Below are 24,135 nucleotides of genomic sequence, written 5' to 3'. Positions count from 1 at the left end.
AGCTGAGGCTCTGAATTTAGATGGTCTGTATTCCAACGTTTGTTCCACCAAGCATATGACCGGGGACAAGTTGTGGATCTTTCTTTTCCTGTCAGTGAGGATAAAAATAGTGCCTCCCTTGTGACAAGTAGTAAACACCTAATAGATGCTAGCTATTATTATAATTCTCCCGGGGTAACTGGTTTGTTCAAATGGCATGATCATTGTGATTTATGTCACTGACCAAATTTCCCTTTTCACGCTGGTTACTAGGAAGCTCAGCATCAATTTTGTTCCCCAACCATAGCAAATTTCTAGAACCTCATGTGTGCTTTTTGTAAGTGAGCTTTAGTTGTGGTTTCATTTATGTCCCAACTTTGTCTCTTCACTTGCTCTACTATTTATGTGTGTCGCTTGCTCTAATTTATGTGTCTTTGGAAACTGCCTTTAATCTTTCCAGTAAGAGCTCTGGTATCTTGTATGAGAAGTTTCTGCTTGCATGTGGCTACTTTTGTCTCCCCAGTGAGACGATAGTGCATTCTAAGCTGAGTGGATGAGCTGATAAAATGTTAGAAAGGCGAGGAACTCAAAGAAGCCCCCTGCCTTAGCCCCAAGAGAGGATATAGCTGACCCAGAAGATCTGCACTCTCTGAAGTGTCCATAAAACTGAAAACAACTCCATGTGGGAAAGGTCAGTGACCAATGGGCACGTTTCCTGTGCTTTAAGACCATAGAGAGCAGAGAGGTTGTCTGGAAGAAGGACACGGCAACTAGGGGGAGACTTTGGTGGTCCAGGAGCTGCCTCATTGGTTGGCCAACATGAGGAATCAAGTTCCATATTGATTCCTGGGAAGGGTAGAGATTCCAGTGGCTAATGGCTCCCTCACCGACATCTGTATCACCCTCTTCTTTCCGGATTCGGAGGACTCCGATCATATATTTCGTAACTTCTCATGAAAAATTGGACCATTGGGCAACTCTGGGCCCCCAGTCCTATGTGGTAACCATTGGTGCCTCTTCTGATGGGCACAGATCTTTGAGTATTGTGCTGGTCCCCACTGCCTGGCCTGCCTCACCTACCCACTACCTCTGCCTGCCCCACCTGGCATCTGAAGCTAAGCCCTGGTTATGGTGAGACCTGGGCAGCTTTCCTGTCTACTTGGAGACTTTTACCACCCTGGCCAACCCTGGCAGGCCCTCGTCCTCTCAGACACCCTCTGTTTTCCCATTTGTAAGTTGTAGTCTTCTCCGTGGCAACTCCAGTCCCTTCAGACAGCCATCCTCACCCCACCCCATTCAGCCAAATCTTTCCTGTCCTTCAGACTTGAGACATCTCATTTCTGGAAAAGCTGCCAGGATCCCCAGGCAACCCTGTCCACATGCCCTCGTGTTGTTCTGTAATTACTAACCCATAGTCCTGCCACAGATCCATAGACCTCGCACCCACTCGGGGCTCAAAACATGCTTGTTGAATGAATGAATGAGTTAGGGAATGAACCAAAGCATGAGTGAATAGATTAAAGCTGCCCAAGTGCACATGGGCCCAAGGAGCAGACCCAGAGTTGAATATGGGACACAGAATCCTGTGCTCTCCTACAGCATCACTGGGCCGGGAGACCCTGGCCCACCTGCTGTCTCCCTGACTGTGTCTCCAATGTCAGGCTTTGACCACTGAGCCACTGTCAGCCTGGCCGCCCTCCCCAGGCTGATGTCCAGGGGAGAAAGATGTCACAGCACTGGACAGTCACACAAGGGCCCCTGCACCCTCAGCTGCCTTTGCTGAGAAGAGCCACCCCCTCCCCCTACCAAGGAGTCTTTCTTTTCTCCTCTCCTTCCCCCCTCACCCAATCCTCTGTTTAATTGCTGTTCTAGGGATCAGGAAGAATGTCGTAGATGGTGCATCTGTTTCTCTGGAAGACTGTGAAGCTGCATTAAAATATGTGCTCTGTGCTGGGGCCTCTCTCACAGCTTAATAAGGGGGGTGAGCTGAGGAAGGAGGAAATGGGAGGGGCAGACAGAGAAGGGGACACTCAGAAGTAGAGAGAGAACACAGAGAGTGACAGAGACTCAAAGAGAGATTGAGAAAGAGAGAATCAGAGTCAGAGTAAGAAACAGATGAGAGAGAGAGAGAGAGAGAGAGAGAGAGAGGTTGAGAGAGAGAGAGAGAGAGAGATGGGAGGAGGATTGTGAGCTTGTGGCCATCGCCACGTTCCTCTGATTTTCAGCATTTTTCTAAAGGGCCCTGGACAGAGATTTACGAGGGTTTATCTTAAACATCTGCAGCACGAGGCTGACAAGATACACATTGCATTTATTTTCGGGAGCAGCCGTGAGCTGTTCGTGGAAACCCAGACGGGCCAGGGCCCCGAGGCTGCTGCCCGCCTCCCTGGTCCCCTCTGTTTCCGTGTCTTCTCCGAGATGCTGGCAGGAGACAGGCCTGAGTTTCCTTCAAAGTTCATGGGTTCGAGTCGCCGAGGCTGGGAGAAGGCCCTCTGCGCAGGCTGGGCTGGTTTGCAGTGGGCGGGGGTGGGGCTGGGCGGTGGGCAGCCTGGCCTGTGGAGGAGGGGCGCCAGGATGAGGGATGCCTAGAGTGATGGGGAGGAGGTAAGGAAAGTTGGGGAGCAGCCCAGGGGCTCTGGGGGGGAACGTTTTGTGAGTACAGACTGTATGTTTAGTCATCATCACTAGTCATGTGGTGAGAGTCATCAGTCCCCCCATTTCACAGACAGAGAAGTGGAAGCTCAGAGAGGGAAGGGGCCTCCCCAAGGACACACAGCCAAGGCGAGTGCGTATTTGACCACTGGCCTCTCAGTGACCATTCCCTGGGTCCCTCTCCCAGCAACTCCTGTTTCCATTTAGGGATCTCAGTGATTTGGGGATGCTGACTCCACTCAGAGTCTGGGAGGAGCCCATGATCCAGTCTAGACAGGGGAAACCATTCTTCCCTTCTGGCAACAGTGGCTGTAGCAGCGGGCAGGAGGCAGGGCTGCAAGGATCATGATGCCTGGCCAAGGGGCTTGGACAGGACCTTATGGAGGCAAAGATGTCTTTCAGGAGGATCCTAAGCAGAGCCTGGAGAGGATCGGGGTGAAGGTGTAGGTGGGTGGTCAGACCAGGGCATGGGTGACAAAGGCAAACATTCAAATATCAATAAATGCAGTTACCAACGTGCTGTCCCAAGCCAGGGTGTGACTGATTAAGAATAAATAACAATCCTACATACAAAGGCCATAGAGAACACATAGTCTGGCTGCTCACCCATTTTACAGATGGAGAAACTGAGATACAATTTTATTCAGTACTGTGTGCTCAGAATTGTCTTAGAGTAGTTCATCAAGAAGAGTGGGGTGGGGGCTCTTAATGATTTCCTACACACCATCCTCTACCCTCTCTCCATCTTAGTTTTCACTCAACAACCCGCCCAGCTCCCCACATTGTCTACCCTCCATGGAAAGCTGACACTCATCCCAGACTTGGGTTGGACCCTATTGCCTTAAGGCCCCTGGCAACAGTAATTGGTTAGGGGGAAGAGTGAGCCAAACATACCTAATCACAGTGAATCTCCAGAGTCTTGTTTGGAAATGCTGGGACAGAATGCTCTTTCTGACTTTTTGGATTTGTTTGAGGATGCCTGAAGATTCCTTTTTTGGCAGATGTTAGAAGACATCTGGCTACCAGGAGGGAAATCAGCTTAAGGATGAAGCTTACAGACACACAACGGAAGGTAGAACTGAGAGAACAACTGAAAAATGGAGTCAGAGCCCTGATCAAGCCTCACCCGAAGCTCATACACTCTTAATTTCCCAGCTATGTGAATCAATAAATCTCTTCTCTTATCTGCATCAGCTTAAGTTGGGGTTTTTTCACTTGCATCTTGAATGATGCATGTGGTATAGTAGGGTCAGGCTGCAGACCTGAATTTCAGACCTAGCTCCAGGTGTGGGATCTCTGGTGGGTCACTTCCCTCTCTGAGCCTCAGTTTTCTCACCTGTAAGATGATGATGGCAAGCCCTGATGGACTGGGCTGTTGGGAGAGAAAAGCATGATTGGCACCTCTAACGTAGTGCTTGGCTCCAAGTATGGCTCCAGAATTGCATGCTCTGGGACCTTGCCCGTGGCCTACTGACCAATCTTGCTTCTGGGCTTGTAAGAGGGGCCTCCTAAAATCCCATAGCATGGGCCTTGGGTAAAGCAGCTTCTTGGAGCAGGGGTTGGAGGTACTCTGATTTGGGCCCCGGGGGACCATCCAGGAACCTGGGTGCAGCACCCCAGCTGGCTCTCAGGCCTGTCTCTGGTAGGCCAGGTGGCCAAAAATAGTTGCTTTGCTAGGTTTTTAATGGGAAATTGATTCCAGGCCCAGGGAGAAGGACTTCTTGACCTGTCCTCTTGGAACCTCAGGGGCCTCTACACCGGCCCTCACAGCCCCAAGGCCTGCTTCCCAAGGAAGGCTGGGCCAGCCCAAGGTGACCAAATGCAGGGCGGGTCTTTGTTTTCATCATGAAAGCAACACAAGTGGTGAAAACTTTACACCCTGTACTTTATGTTGAGACACAGAGCTCCCTCGGTGTACAGCCCCAGTGCCTCACCTCAGAGCATCCCTAGCAGATAGTGTGTTGGCGATACCTTTCCAGAGGATTTAATACCCAGACAAGCATACTCATGTATGTCTTTTTTTCTCACACATGTAGAATCATACTATAACTGCTTTTCTACAACCTGATTTTTCAAAGAGCTTTATTGAAATAGAATTCACATACCATAAAATTCACCCATTTAAAGTGTACAACTCAATGGCTTTTACTAAATTCACAGTTGTGTAACCTTCACCATAACCAGTTTTAGAATATTTTGTGTACTCCAGAAAGAAATCCCCACTCCTTAGCCATCACCCTCCAATCCCTCTATACTCCCACCCCTAGGCAAACACTAATCTACTTTCTGTCTATACAGACCTGCCTATTCTGGACATTTCAGGTAAATGGAATCATACAGTATGTGATCTTTTGTGACTGGTTTCTTTCACTTAGCATAATGTTTTTGAGGTTCATCCATGTTGTAACACGTATCAGTACCTCTTTTTATGGCTGACTAATATTCCATTGCATGGATAGACCACATTTTAGGCATCCATTCCTCCGCTGGTGAACGTTTGAGTTTTTTCTACCTTTTGGCTATGATGAATAATGCTGCTATGAATGTTCATGTACAAGTTTTTGTCTGGATATATTTCTCCTGGGTATACACCTAGGAGTGGAATTGCTGGGTCATGTGGTATCTCTTTGCTTAATCATTTGAGGAACTGCCAGACTGTTTTCCACCCCAGCTATATCACTGTACACTCCCACCAGCAATGTATGAGGACTTCAATTTCTCCACTTCAACACCAACACTTGTTATTATCTGTCTCTTTGATTCTAGCCATCCTGGTGGGTATGAAGTGGGATCTCACTGTGGTTTTGATTAGCAACCTGGCTTCTTTTTTTTTAACTTAATATATCTTGGTGGTGTCATGGACCCATTTCAACCTTTTCAATACTCACACAGTATTCCTCTATAAGATATATCCTATTTAATCACTCCCCTATTGATGAGCACTTGGATTATTTCCTGCAAAGAACACCTCCAGGGCAGGGGAGGGGTCCTGAGCAGGTTCTTCCCAGGACCCTGGTAGGGTGTTTGGAGTAGACCTCCTAGCCTCTGGCTAGTATCGTCTCAGTGGCACAGAGAGAGGGCTCCCTGCCCAGTTCTAGCCCAGGCTCTGCCCCTGAAATGTTATGTGACCTTAGGGCAAGTCACACAACTTCTCTGGGCCTCCTTTTCCTTATCTGTAAAAAGCAAGGCTTGAACTAAGTTCCCCAGCATCTAGCTTTCCTATCCCATAGCCTCCTTATTCTGATGATCACCCTTATCCCCTTGGCAGATGCATTGAAAACATTTTTCCCTGCCATCTCTATCACAGACCCTCTGGTATAGTTTCATGGCCTCATTTGCCTCTCCCAGAACTCTTGAGACAGAGACCCTGCTGGGCTTATGCTCTGACTGGAGGTTCAGAAAGGTTCAGAGAGTGTAAGTGACCAGCCTACAGACTCCCAGAAGGTATATGGACTCTTGTACCCATTTTACAGAGAGGAAAACAGAGGCCTAGAGAGTGAAGTGACCTCCCCATGGAAACACAGTGGGCCAGAGGTGGAACAGGGGTTTGAATCTAGGCCAAGGACATTTTCTTGGTAACTGTGCTCATGCTCTTGTGTTCCAGCCTGCTCACTGCAGGAGACAGGCTTGCACTCAGCTATTCTAAAAATGGTGAAAGCAAGAGGTCAGCCAGGCCATGCATGGGGAGGGGACAAGACGGCGAGCCGGGGCTCTGGGCACTGGGGAATGATGCACCATGGGCCTTTGAAATAAAGTTGAAAAGAAGACCTGATTTATAAATAGAAAAAAAAAAAAAACCCAAGGTAAAATAACAGCTGTCCTGCTTTTTTTTTTTTTTTTTTTTTTCCATAGTTTCTGTTATTCCCAAAAGCCAGCTGGTGAGGGGTGCTGCCAGCTTTGGAGGTTCCCTACTCTACCTGTGGCCTGGTCCCCTGCTTCTCCCTAGACTCACCATGAGAGGACAGACATCCCCAGTGGGTCCCAGGTAAGCTCTGCAGTGGCCCCCTTGGCTTCCCCTCCCTGGATACCGCTGCGCACATGGATGAGTGGATGAGAGAATCAAGGATGAAGGGACAGGTTTTTCCCAAGCTTCCTTGCCAGTGAAATCTTCCCTGGTCACTCCATGTAGAATTGCCACCCCTCCCCCAGATAGCCAGTCCTTCTCCCACCCCGCAGCCCCGCCTCTACTCTCTTTCCTCCACAGCACCTTCCACACCTGATGGACCTTGAAGACCTTCTACATTCATCATTGCCTTTCTCCCACACTAGTGCAGAGGCTGAGGGCAGGGATCTTGGTCTATTTCATCCTTGGACTGGGCCCAGCACAGGCCTGGTCCAAAGAGGGTCACCTCCTCTCTCCATTCCCCCTCCTCACTGGTCTCCCTCCCTCCAGTCCATCCCTGGCATCTTCTCTACAGCCAGAGTGCTCTTGGTAAGATGCAAACCTGACTTGTCAATCCTCAGATCGAAACCGTTCTCCCTGCTCAGAAGGAAGCCCAGGTTTTTTAGCATCTTTACAAAGCCCTCCACGATCAGGCCCTGCAGACCTCTGTGGCTGTCCCCCACCCCAAGCTGCCACCAGCCCCAATTCACTCCTGGCACTATGCCACGTTTCATCTCACTGCCAAGGCTTTGCCCTTCCTGGGGTATCTGACTCCTACTTACCCTCGGGTCCAGAACTCTCTTGCTCCAGGAAGCCTTCCTGGGCCCAAGGCTCAATAAATGCCTCCTGGGCCCCAGAAATTAAGAGCCTGCTCATTTTTCTTGGTCTAGCTGTGGGTACTGTGAGGGCAGGAATCACACATTTTCTGCCTCTTCCTGAGGCCGCTGACCCAGCCTGTGCCTGGCATATTAAAGGGGCACTCATAGATACATACTCATACATATTGATCTGTATCAAGATGAAATAAACTGAATTGAACTGAATGAATCCAATCAAAGTGATCCGTCTATAAAAAGCAATATAAAGCAGTTTTGAATTCACATTTTTTTTTTTTTTTTTTTTTTTTTTTTTTTTTTTTGCGGTACGCGGGCCTCTCACTGCTGTGGCCTCTCCCGTTGCGGGGCACAGGCTCCGGACGCGCAGGCCCAGCGGCCATGGCTCACGGGCTTAGTTGCTCCGCGGCATGTGGGATCTTCCCGGACCAGGGCACGAACCCGTGACCCCTGCATCGGCAGGCGGATTCTCAACCACTGCGCCACCAGGGAAGCCCTGAATTCACATTTTTGATCCACATGCATCTAAGATCCTCATTTACAGATGGGGAAACTGAGACCCAGAGATAGTAACTATCAGAGTCTGGATGACATCCTCTAACTTATTTCTCCCAGTACAGGATGTATATATTTTTTCTTTCTTTTTTGAGACTGTGGCTACAAGGACCTACTGCTCCACCAAGCCTTCTGGCCTTGAAAAGACCCCGAGGCAGCGTGAGGGAAGGAAAAGCTCAGAGAGGTAAAGTGACTTACCCAACATCACACAACTAGGAGGTAGCTGAGCTAGGAATAAATTTGAGATCCGTTTGACTCCAGGGCCCCTCCACAGGCTGTAAAATAATGCTCATAACAAACGGTAGGAGGTGGACCTGAAATGGTATTATTCTGAGATTCTGCCTTCAGTCTACGTTTCCTAGCCTTACCTTGGCTGTTGTCAATGATGCTGCGATGAACGTGAGAGTGCAGATATCTCCTCGAGATCCTAATTTAGTTTCCTTTGGATGTATACCCAGATATGGGATGGCTGGATCATATGGTAGTTCTATTTTTTTATCTTTTGAAGAACCTCCGTACTATTTTCCATAGTGGCTGCACCAATTAACTTTCCCACCGACAGTGTATAAGGGTTCCCTTTTCACCACCCCCTCACCAAACCTGTTATCTCTTGTCTTTTTGATAATGGCCATCCTAAGAGGTATAAGGCAATATCTCGTTGTGATTTTGATTTGTATTTCCCTGATGATTAGTGATGTTGAGCACCCTTTCATACACCTGTTGGCCCATGTGTATGTCTTCTTTAGAAAAATGTCTATCCAGGTCCTTTGCCCATGTCTTTTTTTTTTTTTTTTTTTTTTTTTTTTTTTTTTTTTTTTGCGGTATGCGGGCCTCTCACTGCTGTGGCCTCTCCCGTTGCGGAGCACAGGCTCCGGACGCGCAGGCCCAGCGGCCATGGCTCACGGGCTTAGCTGCTCCGCGGCATGTGGGATCTTCCCGGACCAGGGCACGAACCCGTGTCTCCTACATCGGCAGGCGGACTCTCAACCACTGCGCCACCAGGGAAGCCCTGCCCATGTTTTTTAATCAGGCTCTTTGGTTTTTTTCTTATTGAGTTGTATGAGTTCCTTACATATTTTAGATATTAACCCCCTATCAGATACATGATTTGCACATATTTTATCTCATTCTATAGGTTGCCTTTTCAGTCTGTTGATGGTTTCTAGTGTCCATGCTTTTGGTGTGATATCTAAACAATCATTGCCCAGACCAATGTCAGGAAGCTTTTCCCTTGGTTTTCTAGTATTTTTATGATTTCATTTCTTATGTTTAAGTCTTTAATCCACTTTGAGTTGGTTTTTGTATATGGTGTGAGTTAAGGGTCCATTTTCATTCTTCTACATGTGGATATGCAGTTTTTTCCAACACCATTTATTGAAGAGACTATGCTTTCCCTGTTGTATGTTTTTGGTACCCTTGTCAAAAGTCAGTTGACCATAGATGCATAGATTTATTTCTAGGATTTCTATTCTGTTCTATTAAGACGAATGTATCTGTTTTTATGCCATTACTATACTGTTTTGATTATTGTATCCTGTTAGAATGGCTATTATCCAAAGGACAAAAGATAACAATTGTTGGAGAGGATGTGGAGAAAAGATAATCCTCACGTACTGTCGGTGGAAACGTAAATTGGTACAGTCATTATGAATAAAAGTATGGAAGTTCCTTAAAAAAATTAAAAATGGAAAAACCTTATGATTCTGCAATTCCACTTCTCTGTATACATCTGAAGGATATAAAATCAGTATCTCAAAGAGATATCTATACTTCCATATTCATTGCAGCTTTATTCATGATAGCCAACATATGGAAGCAGCCTAAATGTCCATCGATGGATGAATGGATAAAGAAAATGTGGTATATATTTATACAATGGAATATTATTCAGCCTTTAAAAAGAGGAAACCTTGCCATTTGCAGCAACATGAATGGACCTGAAGGATGTAATGCTAAGTGAAATAAGCCTGACACAGAAGGGCAAATACTGTCTGATCTCACTTATATGTGGAATCTAAAATAGTCCAACTCATAGAAGCTGAGGGTGGAATGATGGTTGCCAGGGCTGGGGTGGGGAGGGCAAGGGGGAAAATGGAGAAGAGTTTGGTCAAGGGGTACAAAGTTTCAAGTATGCAAGATGGATAAGGTCTGGAGATCTTATGTACAGCATGGTGACTCTAGTAAACAATACTGTATACTTGACATTTGCCAAGAGACTAGATCTCAAGTGTTCTCACCACACAAAAAAGTTAACTACACAAGGTGATGGGTATGTTAATTAGCTTGATTGTGGCAATTTTTTTCACAATTTATGGATATCAAGACATTAAGTTGTATATCTTAAATATATACAATTTTTATTTGTCAATTATGTCTCAATAGAGATGGGGAAAAAAAAAGGACTCCAAGGACCACACCCTCTGAACAAGCCATCACACTTCAAGGATATATATATATATATATATATACAAAGTAGTCATGGTATACAGTAGATTCTCATGATTTGCAGTACTCCTGTTCTAAGAAGTCACCCGAACAATGAATTAGCAATGCTGAAAACATTGCTTCTAGGGGAAATAAAGGGTGAGGGGCCCGCGAGTCTCTGGTCACTACATTTGATCAACCGATCGGTACATTACTTTGTTTTATGTGTGTTTCTGTTTAAAGACACCTTATTTAATATATACTGTTAATTAATTAACACTGAACCCACGGCCAGTGGCACTATAACTCATGCCTGAAGAAAGCTTATCTAACACATGTATTTTCTCCATAAGGCACAACCCAGCTGTCCTTAGCTTAGCATCACTGGGCAGCACTTCAGTGCTAGGTAGGGGGGCCATGTCAAAAAGAAGAATCACCAATAAAAAGCACAAAAATGTGGAAAACGTGGCACTAATAGATCGCAGAAAGAGCTGAAACAAGAAAGCAGCACCTCCCCTTGTTTGCCCTCAGCTGGGGACATCCGTGTGGGGTGACTCACATTTTTTGCTGCTCTGTGCATGTCTGCCAATGACCATGCAAGTGCCGTAAGTATTGATTTTGAGACTGCAAATAAATTTTAGTAAGTAGATACATTCAAAAATATGGAATCTTTGAATAATGAGCCTCAACTGCGTGCCAAAAAGCTGTTGATGGCAATATTGTGATAACACAACCACTGGATATGGCCTAAATGCCAATTTGTAGGGATTGATGAGGCCAAGGTTTCTCAGACCTTGGCACCATTGACATTTGAGGCCAGATAATTCTTTGTTATTGGGAGTGGGGACGCCGTCCTGTGTCTTGTAGGATGCTTAGCAACATCCTGGACTTCTATCCGTCAGTTGCCAGTAGCACCCCGCTCCCTCCAAGTTGAGACAACCTAAAATGTCCCCAGACACTGTGAAATGAGAATCACTGGGTTAGATAAACTAAGAGGCAGCCGCACAATGGAATGCTGTGTGGCCTTTCAGAAGGATGGTTTATAAAATGACTTGGAAAGATTTCCATGACATTTTTAAGTAGAAAAAAAAAGACGGGTGGCGAAAACTGGATGTAAACTAAAATCCCATTTTTTACACACGTAGAGAAAAGATGAAATGAGAGAGGGACGGTGAGCACGTTTCTGCTTTTCTGCTGAACAAGCATGTTCCGGGCCTTTGCACCAAAACAAAGTCTTGAACCTGAATTTTAGGGTCTACTGGAGACACAGACTGGAGGGCCACAGCACTTGCTGCCCTGGACTCAGACCCTTGCCTGGATGGTTTGGCATCTAGAGTCAAGCCTTGCTTCTTCCTGGTACTCCCAGAAGCTGTCAACAGCCCCTTGCCTGGTATGCAGAACCTCTCTGACATTGGCCTGCTCCCCACCTGCATCCCCAAGGCTTCAACCTGCTCTCCACTGTACAACCTTGGTCAGTGGTTCCCGCCCAGTTGGGACTCTGGCCCTCTGCTCAGCTGAGGCCAGCACCCTCCCCTGGGGACAGGATCTTTCCCTATGACCAGCCCCTAACTGGGGTTACCCTCAATAGATCAAAAGCCCTGGTATAGGCCATGTTCCCTCTGGTCCCCAGCTGAGCCCTGCCCCCAGTCTGGATGCCTTGGTTCATCTAGACAGTTCCCCAGCAGACCAGAGCTCCTCCTCACCATCTTCTGAGGCTTGTGTACAAACTGATGCAGCTGCAGCCCCCCCAGGGAACAGCCTTGGCAGTTGGGCTAGCTGGCCCACCTGTCCCCTCCAGTCTCGACAGCCCCCAATGGCCCCCTCAGACATGGTGGGCTCTGGAGCTACACAAGCCTAGACTCAGATCCTGCCTTGGGGACTTACAGCCTGTGTAGCTTTGGGCAAGTTGCTGTCCTTTCCTGCGCCTCACCCTCCTCATCTGTAAAGTGGGTTCCTCTCAAAGCTATGGGGAGGATTAGCTGAGCTAATGAGTATGAACCACATCGTAGGTCCTCCATCAGTGGTAGCTTACAGAGGTTCTGTTTGAGGTGTCGGAAAGTTCTGGATTGTGGTGATGGTTGCACAACATTGTGCATATTCTTACTGTCACTGAATTGTACACTTTAAAATGGCTCAATGGCAGTTTTTATGTGATGTGTATTTTACTACAATCCATCAGTCAATCAACAATGGCTCCCTTCAAGGCCCTATTGCAGAGTTCATGCTCTGGTCTGTCCAGGCTTAATCTTTGGACGCCTTTGCCTCCTCTTCCACCTCCACATGCTCCTTAGAAAACTGCCCTGACCTTGAAGCTAAGACATCCTGTTTTTCCCTCTTCCTGGAAGGCCCCGCCCCCGCCCCCACCCCGCCCCCAGAGAACTTCCACAGGGCTGTCAGGCGAGGGGAAGGACCAGATGAGGCACATCTGACCCTCCTTCAAGCCCTGTGACTACAGCTGGCAGCCTGAGAGGGGAGGACCCCACCCAGCCCAGGAGTTTGGAACGAACCCTTTGTCTCTGGGTGGTGGCTGTCAGCAGCTGGGGGTCCACCTCAGGATCCGTAGCTAAGCCTGGCCTGGGGAAGCCCCTGCCTCTGACTCTGGCCCCAGAGTCTCCTCTGTCCACAAGCCCCCTCAAGGCAACCTGTCTAAACCAAGCTCACCCTCACCATCTCTACCACTTCTTTTCTCCCAGGCTCCCATACCCAAGGGTGGCACTGTCCACTCAGCGGCACAAGCCAAAAACCCAGAGCCCGTGTCTCCCCTTATGACCTCACTCCAGACACCCAGGACCCCAGAATTCTCTGCCCACATTTCCAGGGCCTGAGTCCATCCTCCTGAGGGTGGACTGTATCACTGGCATGTGGGTGCATCCCTAGACCTGAGGGGTGGACAAGGACAGCTGTTTGAGGCAGAGTAGGACACTGCTAAGAACTTGGAAGTACAGGCTAAATCCACTACATGGCAGGGGGCAGATGAAGGGAATGCAAAGAGAAGAGGGGCAGATCCTGGGCAGCAGCCTCTATAAAAGACTAGGGTGGGCCTGCCTTCACCACCCCGAGGAGGGATTGTTTCCTCCATTCCCAGCTGCCCAAACTTCCCGAGCAGGAGGCGGGGCCTGATCCCCATCTCCTGGTTTCAGAAGGGTGGCTTTATGTCAGCTCCTAAGTGTTTAATCCTGTGTTTTCAGTACATCCATCACTCCATTTATCTCTGTGCCTTCCTTGGCGAGGAGCCAGGCTTCCCACCAGCGAGGCTGAGGCTTTGCCTGATGCTACCTGGGAGGTACCCTGCGAAGAACAAGAAAAGATGGCGGTAGATGCCGCCTGAGCAGCTGTCAGCTGGGGCTGAGCTGGACCCACTCGAGGCATGGCTCACACTTCAGCTTTCCCCAAAGACTGAGGGAGCAGCTGTTGATCCTCCAGGCCTGACTGCTTTCCCCACCCCCATTTCTCCTTGTACAACTGGTCAGCCTGCCCCATTTCTCCCTTGTCTCTCTGCCCCAGCCTGCTTTTCCCATCCATCTCCATGCTGCAGCCAGAGTGTACTCTCCAGAATCAGCTCTCTCCCTGCTGACACATTTTCAGGGGCTCCCTACTGCTCTCTGGATAATGCCCAGACTTCTTACAGGACACAGCCCTAGCTTACCTTGCCCAGCCACTCCCCACCTCTCACCATACACTATAAGCAGACAGCAAGTTCTCCCTCCCAGGGTGAGCTGGTCAGTGCTTTTGTGCAGCTACCGTATCCTCCACCTGCTTTTTCACCCGGCAAATTCTCCCTCAAGCACGGCCATCAAGACCTGTGAGGTGAATCTTAATAGCAACCTGACGTAATAATATCTCAGAGGCATCTCCATTAAAGAAGGCAACTTCAAGTATTAGGCTGCTAATACTAGATGGGCCTGGGTACAAATCCCAGTGTACTGATTATTGGCTGTGTGACCTGGGGCAAGGTACTTAACCTCTCTGTATCTATTTCCTTACGTGTAGAATGGGACCAAAAATATTGCCCTTATGGGGAGGTCATGAGATTTACATTATCATGAGATACGCATGGACTTGATCCTGCCATTGTAATGGCCCCAAAAGCTACAGCTATGATCATATCATTATTATTTTCTGCATCCAGAAGGAGACATAGGTAGTGGATTCCCAGATGTAATAGGGAAGGTCTAATCCAGGGAGTGAAAAACAGCAATTAGAAAAGGCACTATATAACATCAGGTGAAATATACGGATCCCAATGGTGTGCACAGGATAACTGAATCTTTGCAAAAACAATAACGTATTTTTGATAGAGGGAAGAGCATCCCAAGATGTTGGAGTGGTTATCTCTGCATGAAGCAAATTTTAAATGATTTTATTCATTTATTTATTACTCATCTTTATTTTCTATATTTTTTCCTATAATGAGTGCTGTGGGTTGAATGGCGTCCCCCTACAAGATATGTTGACATCCTAACCCCTGGTACCTATGAATGTGATCGTATTTGGAAATAGTTCTCTTTTCAGATGGAATCGGGTTAAGATGAGGTCATCATGGATTCACGTGGACCCTAATCCAATATGACTGGCTTCCCTAATAAAAAGAGAAAAGACACAGAGACACACACAGGGAGAATGCCATGTGACTGCAGAGGCTGATCGGAGAGATACATGGACAGGCCAAGGAGCACCGTGGATTGCCAGCAACACCAGCAGCTAAGAGAGAGACAAGGAAGAGTTCTCTCCTAGAGCCTTCAGAGAGAGCACAGCCCTGCCGACACCTTGATTTCAGACTTGTAGCTTCTAGAACTATGAGGGAATGAACTATTGTTGTTTTAAGCCACCCAGTTATGGCAATTTGTTACGGCAGCTCTTGGACTTGTCATACTTGTGTACTAGAAAGGGCTGAGAGTTTAAAAAAAGAGACAGGAGGAGGAGAAGGAGGGAGAGGGAGGGAGAGAAAAGCAGAAGCAGAAGCTTGAAGTGTGTCGGCTCAGGGCTCAGGCCAGAGGTGCAGGGAGTGTTTGTTGAATGAATAAATATATCTCCTTCATGTAAAGTTGTCCTCCCTGGGCTGTCTCCCCACCCATCTCCTGCTCCAGCCCAGGGCTCCCTAGGCCTCCCTTGTCAGCCAGGAGCTCTCCCTCGAGGCCCTGCTCCATGCAGGCCGGCACAGGGCGGGTGGGTGGGGGACTGAAGGAGCTGTGCGTCAGCATCTCCACCACCATCGATCTCACTGGGGTCCCTGTGGGACACATGCCCTCCCCCACTTCTCTAAGCAACAACCCTCTGCTCAGGCCTCTCAGCGGAGCCGTGGAGGGCACAGCCTTGCTCAGCTCTCCTTCCAGGAGGAGGGAACTGAGGCCGGGAGACTTTTAGCTGGATGGGGACTCTATCTCCAGCAGGGGAAGAAACAGAAGATGTCTGTCTTCTGCTTCCCCGAGTGACCCCGTGGGCCTTGAAGAATGGCAGGAAGTGGCTCTGGGCTTTGCTAATTAGCTTTGGCCGGCTTCCCTAAGGCCTGGTCCCCATTGACCTGTCACCTTGGCCTGTCTTTTTCCTTCCAAATGCCCCCTTCCTTTTCCTTCTCCAGGAGGGAAACACATGATGACAAGCCTGCAGGTAGAGTGGCGGCCCAGGCAGAGGAAGCCTGGCTTGTCTCCAGTTTGGGTTTGTTGTGAACAGTTCTTTTCTTCAGCAGGGTTTTGAGGAGACCTCAGCTTGGTCAGGGATTGCTTGTTTCTCAGGAACAGAAAACCCCGTCAAGATAACCTGGAACAACATGGGACACAAGGACCAGCCTACAGAGGGAAACTGTCAGACAGCAAGGTGGCCACATTCTCCCTCTATCTGGGTCCACTCTCTCAGCCCGTCTGCACCCTTTTTCTGATTCTTTGGAGATCGGTTCCCTTTGTTTACTTCTCAGAGTTCTCAGATGTCAGCCTTGTTCTCAGACCTTACAGGGTCCCCAGGCCCAGCCAACAAGGCCAGTTTCTTCATACCTGGGAGCAAGAAATACCAACTCACCTGACTGCAAGCACACGGCCACAAACACTTGCACCCCAGATGTGGGCTGGGCACTGGTCTAAGCCTAAATATGGGCTTTCTCATTTAATTCTCATAATAACCCTACAAGGCAGGTTTTATCAGTATCCTCACCCTAGAAGGGAATAGGAGCTCAGAGTGATTGAGTAACTTGTTTAGGATCACTCAGCTCATGAGTGGGGAGGTCGGGGTTTGAACCCTGACAGCCCAGCTCCAGTGTCTCAGTCCTGAAATTGATTAGCCCCACTCAGCTTCTGAATGATTGTCCTGGATCAGGTGTCCCTTCCTGGCTCCATCAGTGATGGTCACAAGGATGGGGTGTCCCCTAGCACTCCAGAGGTATGGAAAGAGGAGGGGACAAGGCTCTGCCCCAGGACAGAAGTTCCTCCAGGGCTGGAATTTTTGTCTACGTTGTGCCCTGATGTATCCAATGCCTAGAACAGTGCCTGGCATACTGTGCGAGCTAAGAGACAGTTTGCTGAATGAATGAACGCCAGCACCTTGGAAGAGACAGAGTTAGATGTAACCTTATTCGGGCTATATTTGACCATCTCACCCTTCAAAAAAAGGTAAGCTTCCTCTGCAGGGGCCTCCTTGTCACTGGTTTAATACAGGAGCACCCACTCAGGAGTTCTGCTCAAGGCAATGCCGTAGGATGTGAGTAGCTGTAAAAGGCAACAGGCTCTGTGCTCAACATGGTGAAACGGCCAGTCAGGGTTAAATAAGACCGGGCCTGCATTTCTTTCAGAGCCTTCCTTCACCAGCCTAATGAGCCCTGTGACTTAGACGCATTTCTTCCCATAGTTATTTGACCATGAAACCCTCTGTTCCGAAGTCGTCTTGAGAGGCCAGTAGGATGAACAATACACTATGAGGAGTGAAATTTCAATCAGTGTTGTTGCACTGATTTCATCTGAACAGCACTTAAGTCCCTACTGTGTGCACAGGGATAGTCTCTAGTTCCCCCAGCTCCTCTGAGCTTAGAAGGGCTTCTGGAGCAGCCTGTCCACCACGCTCTCTGACCACCTTCATTAACCTTGCTTGTTGGAAATCTCTCCTGGGAACTCCTTGTGCCTCCAGGCCTCCTTGGCCTCTGGTTGGTCTTGGAGATGGAGCTTCTCTTCCCACACTTGGGTTGCCTGGCCTCAACCCCTTTCTTTCACATTTCAGTTTAGAATGCAATTACATTTCCCTACACAGGTTCTAGGAAGCATATTAAGCTCAAAAACAGTTGCAGAAGATTGCAGTAATTATTTTCTTTTCGTCTTGTGAATCTGGAGGTTGAGATCTTACATCAGGATATGCAAATGAACGAAAAGGAGACAGCGTCTTGTCAGTTAATGGGTTTCTTTGGTGCCAGGTAGGTGGCTCCATGCTCTGGAGATTTACATTCTCAAGGCCCTTTCTGCGTTCCTCTCAGCTGTCTGATGCGTGTGTCATATTCTGGAAGTTTCCAAGGCATGTTCTTGGAGTTGGCTATCCTTTGTTTTTTTCTTTATACATTGGTATAATGAATTAAATCTATTATTATCAAAAACTTGTTTTTTGGGTTTGTTTGTTCTTAACCATTCACTCCAAGCAAAAATGATGCAGGTCTCAGTGTCTGCCTTTCCCCTCCCCCACTACCAAAGAGCATCCTGGCGTGGATGTCTGGTCTTTGTCTCTCCAGGCCCCTCTCCTCTTCCTACCTGGCTTGGTGCTGCACTGCACTGACTTGTGTGGACCTCATCAAAGGCCCTTCATGTCCTTTGACTTCCAGTTGGGTGGCCCAATGGGCAGCACTGGCAGGAAAGGAGAGGGAGGCAGGAGAGTGAAGTCATGGATACAACCTCAGGGTTCTGCTGAGTGGCTTCCTCCCCTCTTCCCTTCCGCCCGAGGCTGGGTCACCCTGTGGTTTCCAGTATTTGCCTGCCCCTCTGCAACAGAAACTCTATAAGCCCTCTTTGGGAGACTCACTTCCCTTGTACCATCTGTCTCCTGGGACCTGCACTGATAGGGCCACTTGGCTTCCCTCCCCGCCCCTCCCCTTCCAGGAAAGATATACTGCTGCTGACAATTCCTGGGGGCTGTGTATGATGCCGATTTGGGAGAAAAGAGGAGGGAGAGGAGATTCTGGCAGATCTGTGGGGCATAGAGGAAACAGGTGGAAGAAAAAAAGAGGATTTTGAGACAAGTTGTTACACACTAGGAATTCCTTTTCTGGTGTTTGAGAAACACAAGCCAAGATGCTGAACTACTCTGAGCATCCTGTCTGGGCTGCACGGGGCTTCTGACCTCAGCAGCGGGCCTGGGCCCAGCATGCAAATTCCCAAGTTAGCTTATTTTGCGGTCTCTCTGTAGTGGCTGAATCTCTAAACCCCTGCATCTATGTATCTTACCACCACCAAAATGGAAACCCCCAAAACTAAGCTTGATCCCCCCACCACCAAAGCGGGCCTTAGACAAATCCCCAGGCTTCGAGGCAACCAATGGAGGGCTTGGCAACGGAAATTTCTCACACTGAAAAGAGCCACCTCCAACCCTGCACATAGGGGCATGATGTGTTTGATGAGAACCAGGGTTAAAAATAGCTCCAGAACTGACTGTGCCCGGCACCCTACCCTGGGCATTGGGGAATCAGACAGCTCGGGCATGGTGCCTGCTCCCCAGGATCAGTGGAAGAAGCGGGTCCCCCCAGGAAACTGCGACATCGTGGAAATCTTGAGACAGAAGCCCTGCTGGGGCTGTGGTCTGACTCTGGGAGCATCTCAGAGGGGCCTGTGGCTTTCTGGAGTAGGAGCAAATGTCCATGCCAAGTCTTAACCCGTAAGGAAGAGTTGGTAGCAGAGGAATGGGGGAGTTAAAAGGCCATTCTAGGTAGAGGGCACAGCAAATATACAGCTAGAACCAGAATGGGACACAGGGAAGCTGAGCTGGCCGGTGTCACCGGGGCATTATGTGGGAGCCACGCATGCAGCTGGGAGGCTGGAGAGCCAGGTGGGGCTGGGTCCAGGGGAACCTTGACTATCATGCCCATGAGCTTGGATGCTAACTGTTGGGCTAACCTGTGCGCTACTGCAAAGGTCAGGCAGGTGTGTATTGGAGGATCACTTGGGGGCTGTGGAAAAGTGTGACAGAGGAAAGATCCTGAAAGCAGGAGGACCAGCTGGAAGGCTGCTGCCACACACTAGGGGAGAAGGCGGTGGGGGGAGTAGGTGGAGATAAGCGGCAGTGACGAGGCCTCGGTGGGCTTGTCTCCTATTCTCCAGGCGGAGTGCCGTTTCCAGGGGCCGTGAGGAGGCCAGCCAGGTTGGGCCAAGAGTGATGGTATCACTGTGACACTCAAAATCTAGAAACAATAAATGCTGGAGAGGGTGTGGAGAAAAGGGAACCCTCTTGCACTGTTGGTGGGAATGTAAATGGATACAGCCACTATGGAGAACTGTATGCAGGTTCCTTAAAAAACTAAAAATAGGGCTTCCCTGGTGGCGCAGTGGTTGGGAGTCTGCCTGCCAATGCAGGGGACGTGGGTTCATGCCCCGGTCGGGGAGGATCCCACATGCCGTGGAGCATCTGGGCCCATGGGCTGTGGTCGCTGGGTCTGCGCGTCCAGAGCCTGTGCTCCACAACGGGAGAGGCCACAGCAGTGGGAGGCCCGCGTACCGCAAAAAAAAAAAAAAAAAAAAAAAAAACCCACTAAAAATAGCACTACCATATGACCCAGCAATCCCACTACTGGGCATATACCCTGAGAAAACCATAATTCAAAAAGAGTCATGTACCACAATGTTCATTGCAGCTCTATTTACGATAGCCAGGACATGGAAACAACCTAAGTGTCCATCAACAGATGAATGGATAAAGAAGATGTGGCACATATATACAATGGAATATTACTCAGCCATAAAAAGAAATGAAACTGAGTTATTTGTAGTGAGGTGGATGGACCTGGAGTCTGTCATACAGAGTGAAGTAAGTCAGAAGGAGAAAAACAAGTACCGTGTGCTAGCACATATATATGGAATCTAAGAAAAAAAAAAAAAAGGTCATGAAGAACCTAGGGGGTAAGACGGGAATAAAGACACAGACCTACTAGAGAATGGACTTGTGGATATGGGGAGGGGAAAGGGTAAGCTGGGACGAAGTGAGGGAGTGACATGGACATGTATACACTACCAAACATAAAATAGATAGCTAGTGGGAAGCAGCCGCATAGCACAGGGAGATCAGCTCAGTGCTTTGTGACCACCTAGAAGGGTGGGATAGGGAGGGTGGGAGAGAGACGCAAGAGGGAGGGGATATGGGGACATATGTATATGTATAGCTGATTCACTTTGTTATAAAGCAGAAACTAACGCACCATTGTAAAGCAATTATACTCCAATAAAGATGTTAAAAAAAATAAAAAAATAAAATAAAATAAAATAAAAAAGAGCTAGGCTCTTTGATACCCACCCCCGCCCCCAGCTCCAGCCAGCAGCACGTGGGGATAGAGGTGAGTGGGAGGAGGTGAAGAATGGGGCAGCCAGGAGTCAGGTGCCCGTTGGTCTTCTGCTTGTGGGGGACCAGTTCCTATGGTATTTAGAATCCTCTGGGGTGTGTGGTCCTTGGCTCAGAGGACAGTGAGGCTGTGAGGTTTTTGACCCTAATGGGGCTTTCAGCTCACAGGACTGGAATGGGATTCTGGCTGTGGTTATCTGTCCCTGTCCCGTGCTGGTTCATTTGGAAGGGGGGTGTGTCCTGGGAAGGTCTGACACAGAGTCATGCTCTGGCACAGATGTCTCTCCATCCTCTCTCCCAGGTCACAGTGTGGACCGACACAAACAAGGCAAGGCTGATCCTAGCATGTCCCAGCTCTGCAGACCGGGAATTGGAATGAGAGACCCGAGCTGGAAGCAGCAGGGGCAGAGGTGTATAGCTCTGGAGGTTAAGAGAGGCCAGAGGGCCACAACCAGCCATGAGAACGCTGGAGCCATGAGAAAAAAAGATATAGAGGAGGGTGGGAAGGAGCCTGTCAGTGGGAGGATGAAAATGACAGTGACCCAGAGTCCCAGGAGGCAGAGTGCAGACAGGTCATATCATGGCTGCAGCAGAAGAGAGCGAATCTATCACCCCCAAAGACCCCTCAAAGCTAACTCCATGCCGCCAGGCCAGAGTTCCGCATTAGCTTCTGTGTATCTTACATCAAACCCCTGTCATCCTGTAACCAACAGAGCCAAACCAGATGGTCCTGTCTACCTTCAGATGCCAGTTTGGGGCATCCCACCTCCCAGCTGCATTTACACCTCTCCCATACTTGAGGGATTGAGGAACCCTTGGTGGCCGCCTAGGACAGCACTCCCCAGATGGGGGCCACTGGGGTACATGAGAGGATTTGGGGGGACACAGACAAGCCTTTTCTTTAAAAATTTAACATGTGTGCATTAACTTTAATACACATTAGAAAAATTACATAACTAGGCCATAACATATGTGATTTAATGATACAGTTTAGAATGAGGATACATTTAATTAAATAAAAAGTGGGAGATGATAAATGATCAATGTGAAGCCTCAATATAAGTGGTGGGGCTGATATGGTTGATGTTGAACTTAAAAGACTGACATTCAGGAAAAATTGTTCACGTTTGGTCCTCTCCTCTCCACCATGCTCCATGCAGGAGCCACTCACCTCTACTTGAATGCTTCTCAAAATGAGCAACTCACTACCTAGTGAGGCAGCCATGGCCCTCTCTAGATCTGAGAATCCGACTCGTCCCAGCCCTGCAGCTTACCTCAGCAAACACGCATCAGTCACCAATTATGCACCGCCTATGAGCTAGGGGCTGGCAATATGAAATTTAACAAGACACAGCTCTTCCTCTTTGCCCAAGGGCCTTTCCCTCTCTGAGCCTTCCATTTCCCCATCTGTAAAGTGGGTATAATACCCCTTTAAATAAAGAAAGTACTTGACACATGGTAGGTGCTTAGTGAATGTTACCTCCCTTTCCTTGACCCCCTTACCAAGTTCTTTCTTATGCAATACAGATACTGTATTAGTGTAATCGAAAGAGCATGGGCTTAGGGACTTCCTTGTGTGACCTTGGGCAGGTCATTCAATCTCTCTGAGCCTCAGATTCCCCATCTGTAAAATGGGGAAAACAATACCATTTATTGTGTGTTTGTGTGGATAAAATGAGATGTTACTTGCAAAGCACCTAGCACATCATTTGCTCAAACTTCCCCTTAAAAACTCTTCTTGTTTGAACCAAAGCCATCTCTCTGTGGCTCTCTCTAAGTGCCACCTGACTGCTGAGACATCAAGGTCCTGTGAACTCACTGGGACCGTGGACCCATGAGCTACGGCCTATGATACAGAAAAGAGACACTGCTCCTGCCCTGGTGGCTGTGAGAGTTTCTGCTCCCCTCTGCCCAGTGATGTCACTGGAGGGGAGTTCTCCGAGCTTGGGGACCTCTCAGATCCCCTTCTAACAATCTTTGTTCTGTTTATTGTGCAAGTCATGGACTAAAAGCAGAGTGGTCATCTCACTTTCTCAAGCCCGGCCCCGTGTGCAGCACCTGGGATCCAGTCAGGAAATGTTTGTGGAGGGGACGGAGCAGAGTCTGGAATGGTGGCGTCTGCACGAAAGCAGCCTTCTTTCGCTGCCCGCTGATATTTCTTTGCAAGGGGTTCCCTCAGGCAACATTATCTGGCCAGTTCCAGAAATGCATATGGTGGCCCATGGCCTGGGGCCTGTGCTCCGGTTGGGAGAAGCATCATTTGTGAGGCCAGTGCGAATCCCCACCCTTGGGCCTTCGTGCGTGACACTCAAGCACCCCCGTGCATATGTGGGTAACGTGGCCAGGGCCACAGCGCCTGTGGGCAGGAGCCGGTGCCACGGGCTGTCCCAGCAGGGCAGTTCTCCAAGATCGTCATCGGAACAGCGGCAATGTGCCAGGCCTGGGACCCACGGCCCACACGGTGCTTCTCACACATACCCACAGTGACCCCCTGGGAGGTACCCATGCCTCCTCCATCATGAGGAGGGGGAGACTGAAGCACACAGAGGTGGGGAGACTGCTTGAACTCACACTGCGGTCAGTGCTGAGGCTGGATTTGAACTCCTGTCTGCCTGACTGTCAAGTCTGCCCTTCTGAGCACAGGCTTTGCAGCAAACAGGGCTAACCGAGAAGGGACATAGGGACTCCCCACAGTGCACGGGAAGCTGTATTCTGGGGTGGCAGACAGTGTCTTTGGCGTCCCCAGATCAGAAGACAGAAATCCCCTCCAGAGGCAAGGGTGGACAGGGCCACAGTGGCTTACGGCCTGCTGGATGCCTGCAGGGCCAGCCGCGGAGAGGGCTGACAGGAGTGGGGAAGGAAGGAGAGGTCCTGTGTCCCAAGTCCAGGACTGGGCCAGAAAGCCTGTGCTCTGGGCCCAGGTGGACCTCTGGCCGGCTGTGTGACACGGGGATGTTACTTCACCTCTGCTCCAAAGTCTGCACAGCAGGGTGGTAACAGCAGGTGGACAGAGGCAGTGCTCTGTCCAAAAGAACGTGACACAGAGGGGGCGCCCAGCAAACCCGTACCCTCTCCTTTCTTTCCTTCTCTTTTTCCTCCCTCCCTTCCTCCCTCCCTTCCTTCCTTCTGTTTACCTCTCTCTCTTCCTGTCTTTATTTTCTCCTTCTCCACCCCTTTCTTGGAAACTTCTCTTCAAAGGCTTTGTAGAGCCCTAGTCCTCCTTACAAGGTAGATCCCAATGCCTTGTAGGACGCCCCATGGAGAGTCGACTCCCAGTCACCTTCAGTGGGTTTGGGGGGG

At 49.0% G+C, this 24,135-nt stretch overlaps 1 long non-coding RNA gene across 1 annotated transcript in view; it reads left to right on the top strand.

Moving 5' to 3' along the window:
- LOC136794097 (uncharacterized) overlaps positions 1-8,072 on the top strand; it is a 36,094-nt gene extending 28,022 nt beyond the window's left edge. The window contains exons 2-3 of the long non-coding RNA XR_010840406.1: positions 6,484-6,616; positions 7,998-8,072. This is a non-coding gene — a long non-coding RNA (uncharacterized lncRNA). The remainder of the gene's footprint in view (positions 1-6,483; positions 6,617-7,997) is intronic.
- Positions 8,073-24,135: the final 16,063 nt, after the last annotated feature.

Source organism: Kogia breviceps, chromosome 4 (genome assembly GCF_026419965.1).
Source record: "Kogia breviceps isolate mKogBre1 chromosome 4, mKogBre1 haplotype 1, whole genome shotgun sequence".
Taxonomy (NCBI): Eukaryota; Metazoa; Chordata; class Mammalia; order Artiodactyla; family Physeteridae; genus Kogia; species Kogia breviceps.
This window is presented reverse-complemented; position numbering and strand designations above follow the sequence as displayed.